Genomic DNA, 19220 nt, shown 5'->3' with positions numbered 1-19220 from the left:
GTCCCTGTTACTATTGGGTGGTCTATAAAAAGCATGCAGTAGAGTTATTGACCCCTTCCTGTTCCTAACTTCCACCCACAGAGACTCCGTAGACAATCCCTCCATAACTTCCTCCTTTTCTGCAGCCGTGACACTATCTCTGACAGTGCCACACCCCCACCTCTTTTGCCTCCCTCCTTACCCTTTGTGAAATATCTAAAGCCTGGCACTCTAAGTCACCATTCCTGCTCATGAGCCATCCGAGTCTCTGTGATGACCACAACATCATAGCTCCTGAAACTATTACCTTGTTTTCGTGCTGTACCTCTCTGCGAGGTGTGGGACTTGTCCACTCCTGAAACTATTACCTTCTCTTGTCCAATGTCGAAGCTGTCACCTTCCCTGCATCTCAGAACCAGAAACAGCACCCTCAGCTTTGCCTTCCACTCTGTCCTCTGCTTTCAGTGCCCCAGCTCAAGTTACAAGCCATTCACAGACACGAAGCAGAATAGCAACAGTCTTTGGTTTCTGATCCTCTTCAGGTCAGCTCGACAGCATCCGCAGCGTTTCGATGCAATGCTGCAGTGAGAATGTGGAACACAACACCCATCACCTGTTGGAGCAGCTTCTTTGATTTCAGGTAGGACAAGTTGATCTATAAGTCTCGCCGATGGCCACGTAAAGGGAGCCTTTGTGATGCTGTCTGCGTAATTTGGCAGAGGGAGGTGCAGGGCTGACACTGTACAGGAGGTTTCACTCAGCACATTCCAAACATCAGACATGGTTTGTCATATGTCAACATCCCTGCTTCTTTAACCTCTGATCCTACCCCTCCCTTCCTCCAGCTACTCCCTCCTGTCCCTCCCATCTCCCTATTTCTACCTCTCCTGCCCCCACTACCTCCCCTCCCCCTCCCCTCCCTATCACCTATGTAGTTGATCCTTCCTACCTCCCTTCCCTTCTATACCTACCCCTCCCAACTGCTATCTTTTCCCTCACTTCTCCCCTTCCTCCCTCATCCCTCCATCCCTCCTACTCCTAGGTCTTCTACTCATTCTTCCCTGCCACCAACTTCCTCCCTCTTGCACTTCCCTTTCTTCAATCCCTCTCTCCCTCCTACCCCTCCCGTTCTTCTACTCCCACCCTCCCTCCCTCCAGTCCCACCATCCCTCCTCCTCCTCCCTTACACACTCCCTCCCTCCTACCCCTTCATCTCTCCCATGCCTCCCTTCCTTAAAACCCATCTCTCTCTTATATCTTTCCCTCTCCCCTAGTCCTACCTCTCCTACTCCCCTCTTTTCTTCCTCCTTCTCCCTTTCATCTACCACTGCCTTTTCTACCTCCCACTCCCCTACTCCTACCCCTCCCATTTCTACCTCTCTCTTCCCTACTCCTACTGCTCCCTTTTCTTCCTCCCTCTCCTACCCCTCCCTTTTCTTCCTCCCTTCCTTCGACACCTACCTCTCCATCTTTCCTAAATCTCCCTCCCTCCTTCTACCTACTATCCATCCCTCCCAACTACCTTTCCTCCCTTGTATCTACTCTTTCCCTCCTACCCCTCCCTCCCTTCCACTCCTCTCTCCTACCACACTGTACTTCCTACCTCCTCCTTCATTCCTCCACACCTCCTCGCTCCTACCACACCCCTCCTGTACCTTCTTCCCTCCCACTCATCCCTCTCTCTTCAACTTCTTCCTCACCCTCTTTCTTATGTCTATTACATTCTTCCTATCCCTCCATTCCTCCTACTTCCTCCAACCTCTTTCTACCCCTCCCTCCAATCTCTGCCCTCCTGCTATAGGAGCAGTTCAGAGGGTAGATTGGAGAGGTTTAGCCAGCAGAGGATTTTTGGCGGTTTTCAGTGGAGTGTTTCAATGGGCAGGATTCCTCCCAAGGTGAGTGTGATTCTGCAATGAGTCTGAATTTGCATTTGTAGTCAGCAGTGAGTTGACAATACACAGTGACCATAAGACATAGGAGCAGAATTCGGCCATTTGGCCCATCGAGTCTGCTACACCATTATCCGTCTCACCACCACTCTCCTCCCTTCTTCCCCTAATCTTTGAGGCCCTGAATGCTCAAGAATCCATCAACCTTCACTTCAAATGTACCCAACGGCTTGAACTTCACAGCAGCCTGAGACAATGAATTCCACAGATGCACTACCCTCTGGCTAAAGAAATTCCTCCTGATCTCAGTTCTAAGTGGACGTCCCTCTATTCTGAGGCTGTGCCCTCTGGTCCTGGACTCTCCCACAATAGGAAACATCCTCTCCATGTCCACTCTACCTGAGCCTTCAATATTTGATAGGATTCAATAGTTCAATGGTTCCATTTAATAAAAGAGAATGTATCCAATATACTACCTCAAATTTTTACTCTCTGCAGACATCCTCGAAACAGAAGAAAAACCCCAAAGAACGAATGACAGAAACAACGTAAGAACCAAAGCCCCCTCCCCTCCCCCCACGCAGCAGTAAAAGCATCAACGCTCCCCCCACTTATCTCAGCGTCAGCTCCAGCTCCCACTGAGCAAGCACAGCAAAGCTCCAAAGAGACCACGATCTAGAGTCCAACACAAACCAGTGTCCCTCCTAACACTTCGACACCTCGACACTAATCTCAACATTCTCTCTCCCTAATAAGGAAGAGAGAAGTATCATTCCTGCTATTTCAATGAGATCCCCCCCCCCCTCATTTTTCTAAACTCCAGCAAGTACAGGCCTGGAGCTATCAAACACTCCTCCTCCAGTAACACTTTCAGTCCCAGTATCATTATTGTGGCCCTCTCTGCATCTTTTCTTAAATAAGGACCAAAACTGCTCACAATATTCCAAGTGCTGTCTGACCAATGCCTTATAAAGCCTCAACATTACACCCTTCATTGTACATTCTAATCTTCTCAAAATGATGACTGACTTTGCATTTACCTTCCTTACCACAGACTCAACCTGCAAGCTGACCTTTAGAGAATCGTGCATGAGTGACTGAAAATATCCAATGTGTTCTTTTTAATTGGTGGCTTGAGGTCCAGTCATTATTACAAGCCCATTCTGTACTGAGGTCTCATCACTAATACAAGCCTATTCTGTATTGCCATTCTGTACTGAGGTCTGGTCATTATTACAAGCCCGTTCTGTACTGAGGTCTCATCACTAATACAAGCCTATTCTGTATTGCCATTCTGTACTGAGGTCCAGTCATTATTACAAGCCCATTCTGTACTGAGGTCTCATCACTAATACAAGCCTATTCTGTATTGCCATTCTGTACTGAGGTCCAGTCATTATTGCAAGCCCATTCTGTACTGAGGTCTCATCACTAATACAAGCCTATTCTGTATTGCCATTCTGTACTGAGGTCCAGTCATTATTACAAGCCCGTTCTGTATTGCCATTCTGTACTGAGGTCTGGTCATTATTACAAGCCCGTTCTGTATTGCCATTCTGTACTGAGGTCTGGTCATTATTGCAAGCCCATTCTGTACTGAGGTCTCATCACTAATACAAGCCCGTTCTGTATTGCCATTCTGTACTGAGGTCCAGTCATTATTACAAGCCCGTTCTGTACTGAGGTCTCATCACTAATACAAGCCCGTTCTGTATTGCCATTCTGTACTGAGGTCCAGTCATTATTACAAGCCCGTTCTGTACTGAGGTCCAGTCATTATTACAAGCCCGTTCTGTACTGAGGTCCGGTCATTATTACAAGCCCGTTCTGTACTGAGGTCCGGTCATTATTACAAGCCCGTTCTGTACTGAGGTCCGGTCATTATTACAAGCCCGTTCTGTACTGAGGTCCGGTCATTATTACAAGCCCGTTCTGTACTGGCCAAGTGATGGTGGTGGTGAGTTGCCTTCTTGAACTACTGCTGTGCACTTCTGTTGAAGATCTCCCAGTTGCTTGTCAGGAGACAGTTCCCTGGTTTAGACCCAGTGATGACGAAGGAACAGCTACAGGTTTCCTAGTGTGACCTGGAGGGGAACTTGCTGATTCCATGCATCTCCCTCTGTGGATTGGGGGACCACTTCATCAAGCAAAAGGCAGGATTTCCTGGTGGCAATCAATCAGTTCAACTCCCTAATCCCATTCCGACATGTTGGTCCATGTCCTCCTCTACTGCCACATTCCGGAAGAGGAACAACATCTCCTATTCTGTCTGGGTGGCTTCCAACCTAACAGCATGGAAATCGATTTCTCCAACTTCCAGTCATTTCTCCCCCCTCCTCCCCTTCCACTCTTTTTTCATTCACTATACTAGTTCCCCTCTTACCCCTCTCCTCATCTGCCCATCACTTCCCTCTGGTGTCCCTCTACCTTCCCTTGCTCCTATGTTCCACTCTCCTTTCCTAGCAAAATACTTCTCCAGCCTCTCACCTCTTCCACCTATCACCTGCCAGTTTCTCACTTCATCCCCTCTCCCCCACCCACCCAAACTCCCTCTCTCCTGGTCTCACCTATCACCTGTCAGCTTCTCACTTCATCCCCTTTCCCCACCCACCCAAACTCCCTCTCTCCTGGTCTCACCTATCACCTGCCAGCTTCTCACTTCATCCCCTCTCCACCATCCACCCAAATCCCCCCTCTCCTGGTCTCACCTATCACCTGTCAGCTTCTCACTTCATCCCCTCTCCACCACCCACCCAAATCCCCCCTCTCCTGGTCTCATCTATCACCTGCCAGTTTCTCACTTCATCCACTCTTCCCCACCCACCCAAATCCCCCCTCTCCTGGTCTCACCTATCACCTGCCAGCTTCTCACTTCATCCCCATTACACCATCCACCCAAACTCTCCCTCTCTTGGTCTCACCTATCACCCTGCCAGCTTCTCAATTCATCCCCTCTCCCCCACCTACCCAAATTCCCCCGTCCTGGTCTCAACTATCACCTGCCAGCTTCTCATTTCATCCCCTCTCCCCCACCCACTCAAATTCCCCTGTCCTGGTCTCACCTATCACCTGCCAGCTTCTCACTTCATCCCCTCTCCACCATCCATCCAAATCCCCCTCAGCTGGTCTCGCCTATCACCTGCCAGTTTCTCACTTCATCCCCTCTCCCCCACCCACCCAAATTCCCCTCTCCTGGTCTCACCTATCACCTACCAGCTTCTCACTTCATCCCCTCTCCCCCACCCACTCAAATCCCCCTCAGCTGGTCTCGCCTATCACCTGCCAGCTTCTCACTTCATCCCCTCTCCCCCACCCACCCAAATCCCCCTCAGCTGGTCTCGCCTATCACCTGCCAGCTTCTCATTTCATCCCCTCTCCCCCACCCACCCAAATTCCCCTCTCCTGATCTCACCTATCACCTGCCAGCTTCTCACTTCATCCCCTCTCCCCCACCCACCCAAATTCCCCTCTCCTGATCTCACCTATCACCTGCCAGTTTCTCACTTCATCCCCTCTCCCCCACCCACCCAAATTCCCCTCTCCTGATCTCACCTATCACCTGCCAGTTTCTCACTTCATCCCCTCTCCCCCACCCACCCAAATTCCCCTCTCCTGATCTCACCTATCACCTGCCAGTTTCTCACTTCATCCCCTCTCCCCCACCCACCCAAATTCCCCTCTCCTGATCTCACCTATCACCTGCCAGCTTGTACTGTCCCCCACTCCATACTTTCTGATTCTGGCTTCTGCCTTCTTCCTTTCCAGTCCGGATGAAGGGTCGAGGTCTGAAACATACTTCCCTCCATTTACCGACTGGGTTTATTGGGCATTTTGGGTGTGTGTTTTTAACATTTCCAGTGTTTGCAGAATCTGTTCTGTTTATCACCTCTTACTTTGTCCTTCTTTGAGGTGAAGGATGTGGTTTTGAGAGTTGCTGTTTGGACGCTGTCTGCTGTATATTTCGTAGATGATACACACTGTAATCACTGTAGATGATACACACTGTAATGACTGTAGATGATACACACTGGAACAACTGTAGATGATACACACTGTAATGACTGTAGATGATACACACTGTAATGACTGTAGATGATACACACTGGAACAACTGTAGATGATACACACTGTAATCACTGTAGATGATACACACTGTAATCACTGTAGATGATACACACTGGAACAACTGTAGATGATACACACTGTAATGACTGTAGATGATACACACTGTAATGACTGTAGATGATACACACTGGAACAACTGTAGATGATACACACTGTAATCACTGTAGATGATACACACTGTAATGACTGTAGATGATACACACTGGAACAACTGTAGATGATACACACTGTAATGACTGTAGATGATACACACTGGAACAACTGTAGATGATACACACTGTAATGACTGTAGATGATACACACTGGAACAACTGTAGATGATACACACTGTAATGACTGTAGATGATACACACTGGAACAACTGTGGATGATACACACTGTGGCCACTGTAGATGATACACACTGTGGCCACTGTAGATGATACACACTGGAACAACTGTGGATGATACACACTGTAATCACTGTAGATGATACACACTGTATATGATACACACTGGAGCCACTGTATATGATACACACTGTAATCGCTGTAGATGATACACACTGTATATGATACACACTGGAGCCACTGTATATGATACACACTGTAATCGCTGTAGATGATACACACTGTATATGATACACACTGGAGCCACTGTATATGATACACACTGTAATCGCTGTAGATGATACACACTGTATATGATACACACTGGAGCCACTGTATATGATACACACTGTAATCACTGTAGATGATACACACTGGAACAACTGTGGATGATACACACTGTGGCCACTGTAGATGATACACACTGTTGCCACTGTATATGATACACACTGGAACAACTGTGGATGATACACACTGTAGCCACTGTGGATGATACACACTGTAATCGCTGTAGATGATACACACTGTATATGATACACACTGGAGCCACTGTATATGATACACACTGTAATCGCTGTAGATGATACACACTGTATATGATACACACTGGAGCCACTGTATATGATACACACTGTAATCACTGTAGATGATACACACTGGAACAACTGTGGATGATACACACTGGAGCCACTGTATATGATACACACTGTAATCGCTGTAGATGATACACACTGTATATGATACACACTGGAGCCACTGTATATGATACACACTGTAATCACTGTAGATGCACACTGGTGCTGGAGGGAGTAAGTGTTAATGGTAGTGCGTGTGATGTCTGTCACATGGGCATCACACGCACTACCATTAACACTTACTCCCTCCAGCACCAGTGTGCTGAGTGGTGTTGAGCTGCTGGAACATTTTGGAAAAATTGTAAGAAACAGCCCTAAAAATCTGTCATAGAATCTCTGCGGGCTTTTTCTTTCAAAACTGACATCTGAACTGTTACTATGGCATCTGGGCAAGTGGTGGCCACAATGCTGACTTGTACTTTGTGGGTGGTGAAATAACATTCCCTGGGTGTTTCAGCTCCGATCCAGCCAGGACTCAATCTTTTCATCTAGGTTTGAGAAAAGTTTATGGGAAATCTATTTACTTACACTTTGGAAGGACAAACTCCAAGGCAGAGTACAAAGTAAATGGCAGGATACTTGGTAGTGTGGAGGACTCTAAAACTGAACTAGGCTTGTATTTATAGTAAGGTATGGTTTCTTTTATGAGTTTGAACTTTAAAGTAAGATTTTGATGAATGAGTTTTGCTTTTTTATTGTGCCTGTGTAAGTAATCAGATTGAGTTAAACTGCTACAGGATCCTTTAATGTGTTGGATTGTTTCTGGTTTCTCTTTGACATTCTCTGTCTTTATCATCTTGAATTTGTTGGTCTTTTATTATGTATTTTTTATATCTTTTGTGTTAACCACCTGGTCCTGTGTTAGCACAAGGAACCCTTCTGTTTCTGGGAAGAGGTCTCCAACTCTGAGCCAGGTGTACGACGCTTCCTTGTCAAGGTCTAGTCTGCTCAGCTAGTGGGGACATCTTCCATGGAAAGTCATTCTCTTCCATTGGTTACCTATAGCGATAATTACTTCATTTTTCTGGGTTGTGCTTTCATTTAAGTTTAGTGGTGTGCACTTCTTATCAGGATAACATATGCTCATGTAGAGTGCTGAATCCTGTTTTCATTCATGAAAATATATCCTTAGAAGTTTTATCTGCGTGTTATCATTATTATGATGATTATTATTATTATTATTATTATTATTATTATTATTAGTGTAAATTTGTCACATGTACATGGAACCATACAGTGAAGTGCATCATTTGCATCAATGCCCAACACTGTCTGAATCTGTGCTGGGACAACCCACAAATGTCGCCCTATGTCAGGCACACAGAACTTACCAACCTTTACAAATCCGTACATGTTTGGAGTGTGGGAGGAAAGCAGGGCACCTGGAGGAAACACAAACACACAGTGGGATAGAAGCTGACCTTGGGCATGGTATTGCGTGTTTTCAAGCTTTCATGTCTCCTGCCCTTTGCAAGGGGGCAAAGCGATAATGTTTGGGGTTGTGGGGTCTTTGATTATGCTGGCTACTTAACTAGGGCATAAGAAGTGTAGTTTCCGTCATGTACTGAGCAGTGTCCACAACTCTCCGCAGTTTCTTACGATTCTGGGCAGAACAGTTGCCGTACCAGGCTGTGACGTACCTGTATAGAACGCTTTCAATTGTGTGTCTGTAAAAATTCATGAGGCTTACAAATGACATACCAAATTTCTGTCCGGTTCTTAGTAGACAGAGGCATTGGTCAGCTTCCTTTGTTGTGTTGTCTATATGGTTGGTCCAGAACAAGTTATTGGTGATTTTTACCTCTAGGAACTTGAAGATTTCAACCCCTTGACCTCAGCACCATTGAGGTTAATAGGAACATGTGCACCAACTTCCTCCCTGAAGTAAGTGACTATCTCTGTCATTTTGGTGACATTGAGGACAGTTTATTGTCATGACACGATGTCACCTGGTTCTCCAGTTTCTTCCTGTACTCCCACCCATCATTATATGAGATACAGCCCACTGTGATGGTGTCATCTTCAAACTTATAGATGATGATAAAGCAGAATCTGGTCACACAGCTGTGAGAGTACAGGGAGTAGAGGGCCGAGGACACAGCCCTGTGGGGAGGATAGTTTTGGTAGGGGTATTGCTGCCCACCCTCACTGATTGTGGTCTGTTGGTCAGGAAGTCAAGCATCTAGTCACAAATCCGGAAAATGAATCTTAAGTCTCAAGCTAGTAAACAGTATTTCGAGATACGTATATATGGTGGCATGCATTTAAGGTGAAAGGGGGTAATTTCAAAGCAGATGTGAGGGGCACGTTTTTTACACAGAGAGTGGTGAGTGCTAGAGGCAGATACATTATAGACTTTTAGATAGGCACATGAAGGTGAGGAAAATGGAAGGATATGGACATTGTGTAAGCAGAGGGGATTAGTTAGGTTGGTCACTTGATTACTCACTTAATTGGATAGGTCCAACATTGTAGACCTATCCAAAGGGTCTGTTCCTGCGCTGTTTTTTTTATGTACATGCATACTTTGATAATAAATTTATTGAAGGTGGAACTTTACACTTAAAGTAGGAGGCTGAGAACACAGCCTTGTGGGGCACCAGTGCTGAGGACAATCCTTACTTGATTGCAGCCTGTTGGTCACCAAGTCAAGAATCCAGTTGCAATGGGAGGTGCTTACTTCCCTTTAGAAATAAGTTTGCATGGAATTGGAGTATTGAAAGCTGAGTATAACGTGGGTGACTTTGTTGCCCTGAAGTTTCAGCAATGAATATAGGGCCAGGGAGATAGCTCCTGTCAGGGACTTGTCTCTTTAAACGGGCCTCAGTGTCCATCCCTGACCCCCTTTCACCACTTCCAAGGACTCTACACTTTATGTTGTCAGTATTTTCATTTGTCTTCTTTTGTATATTGGCTGTTTGTTAGTCTTTGTTTATGTAGAGTTTTTCATAAATTATATTGTATTGGTTTATTTTCATCTAAATGCCTACAAGAAAATGAACCTCAAGGTAGAATATGGTGGCAAAGTAGCAGATGGTGATATATATGGTGGCAAGGTGTAGATAGTGAAATATATGGTGACAAGGTAGCACATGGTGATACATATGGTGACAAAGTAGCAGATGGTGTTATATATGGTGGCAAGGTGCAGATAGTGATATATATGGTGACAAGGTAGTATGCAGTGACATATATGGTGACAAGGTACAAATAGTGATAAACAGTGGCATGCAAAAGTTTGGTCACCCAGGTCGAAATTTCTGTTACTGTGAATAGCTAAGTGAGTAAAAGATGACCTGATTTCCAAAAGGCATAATGTTAAAGATGACACATTTCTTTAATATTTTAAGCAAGATTACTTTTTTATTTCCATCTTTTACAGTTACAAAATAATAAAAAAGGAAAAGGGCTCGAAGCAAAAGTTTGGGCATCCTGCATAGTCAGTACTTAGTAATGCCCCCTTTGGTAAGTATCACAGCTTGTAAACGCTTTCTGTAGACAGCTAAGAGTCTTTCAATTCTTGTTTGGGGGATTTTCACCCATTCTTCCTTGCAAAAGGCTTCTAGTTCTGTGAGATTCTTGGGCCGTCTTGCATGCTCTGCTCTTTTGAGGTCTATCCACAGATTTTCGATGATGTTTAGGTTGGGGGACTGTGAGGGCCATGGCAAAATCTTCAGCTTGTGCCTCTTGAGGTAGTCCATTGTGGATTTTGAGGTGTGTTTATGATCATTATCCTGTTGTAGAAGCCATCCTCTTTTCATCTTCAGCTTTTTTACAGAGAGCGTGATGTTTGCTTCCAGAATTTGCTGGTATTTAATTGAATTCATTCTTCCCTCTACCAGTGAAATGTTCCCGATGCCACTGGCTGCAACACAAGCCCAAAGCATGATCGATCCACCCCTGTGCTTAACAGTTGGAGAGGTGTTCTTTTCATGAAAGTTTGCACCCTTTTTTCTCCAAACAAAGCTTTGCACATTGCGGCCAAAAAGTTCTATTTTAACTTCATCAGTCCACAGGACTTGTTTCCAAAATGCATCAGGCTTGTTTAGATGTTCCTTTGCACACTTCTGACGCTGAATTTTGTGTTGAGGACACAGGAAAAGTTTTCTTCTGATGACTCTTCCATGAAGGTCATATTTGTGCAGGTGTCGCTGCACAGTAGAACAGTGCACCACCACTCCAGAGTCTGCTAAATATTCCTGAAGGTCTTTTGCAGTCAAATGGGGGTTTTGATTTGCCTTTCTAGCAATCCTACGAGCAGTTCTCTCAGAAAGTTGTCTTGGTCTTCCAGACCTCAACTTGACCTCCACCGTTCCTGTTAACTGCCATTTCTTAATTACATTATGAACTGAGGAAATGGCTACCTGAAAACGCTTTGCTATCTGCTTGTAGCCTTCTCCTTTGTGGGCATCATTTATTTTAATTTTCAGAGTGCTAGGCAGCTGCTTAGAGGAGCCCATGGCTGCTGATTGTTGGGACAAGGTGAGTCAGGCTTGAGTCAGGCTATAAAGCTTTGAAATTTGCATCACCTGGCCTTTCCTAACGATGATTGTGAACAAGCCACAGCCCTAACAAGCTAATTAAGGTCTGAGACCTTGGTGAAAGTTATCTGAGAGCTCAAATCTCTTGGGGTGCCCAAACTTTTGCATGGTGCTCCTTTCCTTTTTTTCACTCTAAAATTGTACAAAAAAAAATACACTAATCTTGCTTTAAATGTTAAAAAGAATGTGTCATCTTTAACTTTATGACTTTTGGAGATTAGTTCATCTTCTACTCACTTAACTATTCACAGTAACAGAAATTTTGACTGGGGTGCCCAAACTTTTGCATGCCACTGTATATGGTGACAAATATAGTGACCAGGTAGTATATGGTGACAAGTTAGCAGATGGTGATACATATGGTGACAAAGTAGTATATGGTGACAGGGTGCAGATAGTGATATATGTAGTGACAAGGTAGTATATGGTGACATATATGGTGACAAGGCAGTAGATGGTGACATACAGGTTCAAGATAATAAATTTACTTTGACTTTGACTTTTCTCTTCACAGGTACTGACCAAACTGCTGAATAGCTCTTTTAGCAATCTTCCCTCATTGTTGTAACTCTCTCATTTTGGCAACGTCGTCATAACTTGGGGTCACAGAGTATAGTGGTTAGTGTAACGCTATTACAGCACTAGTGACATGGGAACAGCTCTGCTGCTCTCTGAAGAGTTTATACATTCTCCCCGTGACCTCCTGGTGCTCCAGCTTACATAAAACATACAACATTACAGTCCAGTGCAGGCCATTCGGCCTACGATGTTGTGCCTACTCTAAGAACAATCTAATGTTTCCCTCCTACACAGCCCTCCATTTGCCTATTCAAGATTCCCTCAAATGTCCCAAATATGTCTGCTTCAGCCACCATGCTCCCACACTCCCAGTGTAAAAAACTTACCTCTGCCATCCCCTCCATACTTCCCTCCAATCACCTTAAAGTTAAGCCACCTTATATTAGCCTTTTCCACCCTGGAAAAGGTCTCTGGCTGCTTACTCTATTTTGTACCATTTTGTACACCTCTCATCCTCCTTCGCTCCAAAGAGAAAACCCTCCCACATTCCAAAGACGTACGGGTTATTAGGCTAATGGATGACATGGGCTTACCTGTGCGGTGCAGTCTTGTTGGGCTGGAAGGACCTGTTACCGTGTTGTACCTCGAAATAAAAAAAACTTTAAAAATCGCAGAGCCTGTGACTCGGAATTCAATCCTGGCCCTAGGTGCTGTCTGTGTGAGTTTACACATTTTCCTTGAGGGCACGGGTTTACCCCCAGAACACCAGGACCTGGCACCGGATATTCCTGCCTTTCCATATGATCCTTGATTCCTTACTGCAGGCCAGGCACCTCAAGGCACTGGAACATAGAAACATAGAAAACCTACAGCGCAATACAGGCCCTTTGGCCCACAAAGTTGTGCCGAACATGTCCCTACCTTAGAAATTACTAGACTTCCCCATAGCCCTCTATTTTTCTAAGCTCCATGCACCTATCTAAAAGTCTCTTAAAAGACCCTATCGTATCTGCCTCCACCAACATTGCCGGTAGCCAATGCACTCATCACTCTCTGAGTAAAAAAATTTACCCCGACATCTCGTCTGTATCTACTCCCCAGCACCTTAAACCTGTGTCCTCTTGTGGCGACCATTTCATCCCTGGGAAAAAGCCTCTGACTATCCACACGATCAATGCCTCTCATCATCTTATACACCTCTATCAGGTCACCTCTCATCCTCCGTTGCTGCAAGGAGAAAAGGCCAAGTTCACTCAACCTGTTTTCATAAGGCATGATCCTCAATCCAGGCAACGTCCTTGTAAATCTCCTCTGCATCCTTTCTATGGCTTCCACATCCTTCCTGTAGTGAGGCGACCAGACCTGAGCATAGTACTCCAAGTGGAGTCTGACCAGGGTCCTATATAGCTGCAACATTGCCTCTCGACTCCTAATTTCAATTCCACGATTGATGAAGGCCAATACACCATATGCCTTCTTAACCACAGCGTCAACATGCCCACTAATTCCTCGTGTTGCCAACGATGAACCGGGCTCTGAAACCTCACACTCGCTCCTCAATCACATTTTATTTACTTATGCACAAGGAAAGTTCAAAGTAAATTTATATATCAAAATACACTTACGTAACTGTATACTACACAGAGATTCATTTTCCTGCAGGCATTTACAGGAAAACAATGGAATCAATGACAAGCTACACACAAAGACTGACAAACAACCAGTGTGAAAAAGAAAACAAGCTGCAAATACAAATATATTAATAAGTAAATAAATAATATTTACTTGAAACTCATGGAATCAGTTCAGTGAATGCAGCAGGCCAGGCAGCATCTATAGGAAGAGGTACAGTCGACGATTCGGGCCGAGACCCTTCGTCAGGACTAACTGAAGGAAGAGCTAGTAAGAGATTTGAAAGTGGAAGGGGGAGGGGGAGATCCAAAATGATAGGAGAAGACAGGAGGGGGAGGGATGGAGCCAAGAGCTGGACAGTTGATTGGCAAAAGGGTTCTGTTAATGCCCCTCCTCCTCTTCATACCCCATCCCTTATTTATTTATTTATTTATTTATTTATTTGTTTGTTTGTTTGTTTGTTTGTTTATTTATTTATTTATCTCCCCCCCCCCCCTTTTTCTCTCTCTCTTTTTTCTCCCTCTGTCCCTCTCACTATAACTCCTCGCCTGCTCTCCATCCTCTGGGCTCCCCTCCCCCTTTCTTTCTCCCTAGGCCTCCTGTCCCATGATCCTCTCCCTTCTCCAGCCTCATCTCTTTTGCCAATCACCTGTCCAGCTCTTGGCTCCATCCCTCGCCCTCCTGTCTTCTCCCATCATTTTGGATCTCCCCCTCCCCCTCCCACTTTCAAATCTCTTACTAGCTCTTCTTTCAGTTAGTCCTGACAAAGTGTCTTGGCCTGAAACGTCGACTGTACTTCTTCCTAGAGATGCTGCCTGGCCTGCTGCATTCACCAGCATTTTTTGTGTGTGTTGCTTGAATTTCCAGCATTTGCAGATTTCCTCATGTTTGCATGAATCAGTTCAGTGTTGCGGTGAGTGAAGTTATCCACGGTGGAGGAAGAGTTTGATGGTTGAAGGGTAATAACTGCTCCTGAACCTGGTGCTGGGGATTTAAGGCTCCTGCACAGTGAGATGAGACTGTGGCCTGGATGGTGATGATGGATACTGCTCTCTTGTGACAATGCTCTTGTAGATGTGGGGAGGGCTTTGCCAATGATGGACTGGACTGTATCCAACACATTTTGCAGAAGAACTGCACAGGCCTTGTCACTACACTCTTCTTAAGTTTTACACAGAACTGACTAGTTGGATACAGATACTGCCCAATTGGTCACCTTCCTTAATGGATGATCAGTCACCAATCACACTACAGTAATACTGGTATTAATGGCCAATAGAATCTATAAACGCCAATAATACTTCAGAATTAGTGAAGTAACTGACCAATAGTAAGTGTCACCATAGAACCTGCTGAGATCCTCCAGCATTTAGTGTGTGTTCCTCTGGAATTCCAGCATCTGCAGAATCTTCTGTGTTTGTGATTTGCCTCCTTATCTTCATTAACCACCTTTTAGAACCTTCAAAACTGCAGCTACTCTGGGAGAAAAGAAACTTAATGAAACTTTCCTTTCCCTCAAACTACGAGATCACATAAATCCCAAGTCACCCTCTCTCCTGTAATCACGTGGCCTCAAAGCCTTAGGAAAGTTGATGGATGTGAAACCATCTCTCTATCAGTCCATCGCTCCAGAAAAAATAAACCATCATGGAAGCTAATTGCTTTTAGGGTTCTCACTGGAAATCCATTCTTTGCCCCAACCACTGTTTGAGAATTCCCGGGATTATTACCTTTCAGTTATTGCAGTTTATTTCAAGGCTTGTTACCATGTTAATTGAAGTCGTCTAAACTGTCCGTGCTGGGCAAACACTTCCCCCTCAGCTAATGCTCTCACCCAGTGTAAAGGCCTGCTTAACATAACATAAGCTCATCTCAGCTCACAAAGTTTATTATAGTTAACATTTAATCACCATTCACACCAGCCTTTTAACAGAAGCAGCAAAAAGAAGGTACCGAACAATTATAGCTGAAGTCCCTCCATCAAAGTCCAGGGTGCTATCCCCAGCTGGGGTGTGACAGTTGGCAATCAGCCTTTGGCTTTCACAGCAATTTCTTGTCAACTCCCTCTTTCTCCCTTGCCTCCCAAAGTGACATTAACTTCGGCAGCTTGTCAATATCTCCACGGCAACAGTCATAGCCTCTAGTGTGGACTTACCCCGCCAGGGTCTTTGTTTGCAGGCACTGAGTGTGCCTAATAATCGCATGGAGTGAAGGAAGGGGGGAGAAATGTTCCGACATGTGTAGCTGCAACAAATGGTGTTGAATTTCATGTTGTCTTCTAGCTTAAGATGAGAAACAAAAGGAGCATAACTGACTTGAGATGGCAAAATCAGTTTTATAAATATCCATTTTTTCTAACTGCTTTGCTTTTCTGCATCTTGATGTATTTGACCATTCATGGTTTGAATTTGGTAGGAAATATAGAAGGTGTCTGTGACAGCACAGCCCACGATGTTTGCCAATATGTGAACCTATTCTAAGACCATTATCACCCTTCCCTTCTACATAACCCTACATTTGTCTTTCATCCATGTGCATAAGATCCATAAGAATCTAAATACTTAGCATATTTATAGAAAAGGACAAAGAGAAAGGCAATTTTACTAGACATTGAAATTACTTCATAAAGTCAAGTTTATTGTCATATTCCAAGTACGTGCAGGCACTGATTCAATGAAAAATGTACTTGCAGCAGCATTACTGTACGCAGTGAAGTGGCCACGGAGTGTCTGTTCATGGTCTTCCACTGCTGTAGACCAGCCATTTCAAGGTTCAACATATTGTGTATTCAGGGATGTTCCTCTTCACGCCGCTGTTGTAATGTGTGTTTAACTGAGTTACCGTCGCCTTCCTATTAGCTTGAACCAGCCTGGCCATTCTCCCTTGATCTCTCTCATTAAGAAGGCATTTTTGCCTACAGAACTGCCACTCATTGGATTTTTGTTTTGTTTTTCGCACCATTCTGTGTAAACTCCCAGGAGATCAGCAGTTTCTGAGATACACCAACCATCCCGTCTGGTACCAACAATCATTCCATAGTCAAGGTCATTTAGATCACATTTCTTCCCCATTTAGTCTGAACAATAGCTGAACCTCTTGACTATGTCTGCATGCTTTTATGCACTGAGTTGCTGCCACATGATTGGCTGATCAGATATTTGTATTAATGAGCAGGTGTACAGGTGTACCTAATAAAGTGAGTGTAAATTGAAAATAAATTAATACAACTTATACAAGAAATAATACAATTGGAACAAAAAATGTCCATTTTAGTGCAAGTGATACAAGTGGTCATAGTGCTGCTAAAGTGTAGTGAGCAATACACACAAAATGCTGGAGGAACTCAGCAAGTCAGGCAGCATCTATGGAGGGGAATGAAACTGTTGACATTTTGAGTTGAGACCCTTCATCACAGAAAGGAAGGAGACTTTGGAGAAAGAGCAAAAGAGATTCACTAGAACTGGGCTTGTACTCGTTGGAATTTAGAAGATTGAGGGGGGATCTGATTGAAACATATAAGATCCTAAAGGGATTGGACAGGCTAGATGCAGGAAGATTGTTCCCAATGTTGGGGAAGTCCAGAACGAGGGGCCACAGTTTGAGGATAGAGGGGAAGCCTTTTAGGACCGAGATTAGGAAAAACTTCTTCACACAGAGAGTGGTGAATCTGTGGAATTCTCTGCCACTGGAAACAGTTGAGGCCAGTTCATTGGCTATATTTAAGAGGGAGTTAGATATGGCCCTTGTGGCTACGGGGGTCAGGGGGTATGGAGGGAAGGCTGGGGCAGGGTTCTGAGTTGGAAGATCAGCCATGATCATAATAAATGGCGGTGCGGGCTCGAAGGGCCGAATGGCCTACTCCTACACCTATTTTCTATGTTTCTATGTTTCTATGTTGCCTGGATTAGAGGGCACGTGACAAAATCTGCAGATGCTGGACATCCAAGCAACACACACAAAATACTGGAGGAACTCAGCAGGCTGAGCAGCATCTACGGAAAAAAGTAAACAGTCGATGTTTTAGGCTGAGATGCTTCATCAGGACTGGAGAAAAAAAGATGAAGAGTCAGAGTAAGAAGGTGATGGAGGGGATGAAGAAGCACAAGGTGACAGGTGAAACTGGGAGGGGGTGGAGGGGTGAAGTAAAGAGAATGGACTCATCGCTGCAGTAAAGGACTGACATGTTGGAATGAGAATGGGAAGTGGAATTAGCCCCTTCCCTCCTACATCCTTGACACTTCACACGCTTTTTATCTTTTCAATAATTTCAAGTTCCCTGGCTCCGATCATCTTATTTTGACTATGGATGTCCAGTCCCTATACACCTCCAGCCCCCACCAGGAAGGCCTCAAAGCTCTCCATTTCTTTCTGGACATCAGACCAAACCAGTTTACCTCCACCATCACTCTCCTCCATCTGGCAGACTGGTCTTCACTCTCAATAATCTCTCCTTCCGCTCCTCCACTTCCTTCAAACAAAAGGTGTAGCCATGGGCACTCACATGGGTCCCAGCTATGCCTGCCTGTTTGTTGGCTACATGGAACAGTCTATGTTGCAAGCCTACACTGTTGACCGTCCCACACTTTTCCTATGTTACCTCAATAACTGCATTGGTGCTGCTTCCTATACCCATACAGAGCTCGACAACTTCAACAACATTGCCTCCACTTCCACCCTGCCCCTAAATCTACCTGGTCCATTTCTGGTACCGCCCTCCCCTTTCTTGATCTCACTGTCTCTATCCCTGAACATAGAACGTTGAAGTTTACAGCACATTACAGGCCCTTCAGCCCACAATGTTGTGCCGACCATGTAACCTAGAGACTGCCTTGAATTTCCCTAGCACATAGCCCAGTAGATAGGCTGTCTTTGGAGACAGCTTATCTACTGATGTCTATTATAAACCCACGGACTCTCACAGCTTCCTGGACTATACCTCTTCCCACCCTGTCACTTGTAAAAATGCCATCCCCTTCTCTCAATTCCTCCGTCTCCACTGCATCTGCTCTCAGGATGGGGCTTTTCACTCCAGAATGAAGAAGGTGTCCTCTTTCTTCAAAGAAAGGGTCTTCTCTTCCTCCACCATCAATGCTGCCCTCAAATGCATCTCTTCCATTTCACGCATGTCTGCCCTCACCCCATCCTCCTGCCACCCCACCAGGGATAGGGTTCCTCATCCTCACCTACCACCCCACCAGCCTCCACGTCCAGCACATAATTCTCTGTAACTTCCGCCATCTCCAACAGGATCCCCCCATTCCCTGCTTTCTGCTCTCCACAGGGATCACTCCCTTTGCGACTCCCTTGTCCGTTTGTCCCTCCCCCTGATCTCCCTCCTGACACTTATCCTTGCAAGCGGAACAAGTGCTACACTTGTCCCTACACCTCCTCCCTCACTATCATCTAGGGCCCTAAACAGTCCTTCTGGGTGAAGCAACACTTCACCTGTGAGTCCATTGGAGTCAGCTACTGTATCTGGTGCTCTCAGTGTGGCCTCCTGTATATTGGAGAGACCTGACGTAGATTGGGAGAC

At 45.1% G+C, this 19220-nt stretch overlaps 1 protein-coding gene across 6 annotated transcripts in view; it reads left to right on the top strand.

The window, feature by feature from the left end:
• The window catches only part of si:dkey-91i10.2 (uncharacterized protein LOC555224 homolog), a 214629-nt gene that overhangs the window by 74108 nt on the left and 121301 nt on the right, over positions 1-19220 (top strand). For 3 of the 6 annotated variants that reach the window (XM_063051340.1, XM_063051339.1, XM_063051341.1), the window contains exon 2: positions 522-619. The exons of 2 other annotated variants lie outside the window; for them this stretch is intronic. The gene's annotated coding sequence lies outside the window, so the exon portion shown is untranslated. Of the gene's footprint in view, positions 1-521; positions 620-8802; positions 8880-19220 lie in introns of all 6 variants that reach the window. One more of the 6 variants, XM_063051342.1, reaches the window with a different exon arrangement.

The sequence above is a fragment of the Mobula hypostoma genome, chromosome 6 (genome assembly GCF_963921235.1).
Source record: "Mobula hypostoma chromosome 6, sMobHyp1.1, whole genome shotgun sequence".
NCBI classification, from domain to species: Eukaryota; Metazoa; Chordata; class Chondrichthyes; order Myliobatiformes; family Myliobatidae; genus Mobula; species Mobula hypostoma.
This window is presented reverse-complemented; position numbering and strand designations above follow the sequence as displayed.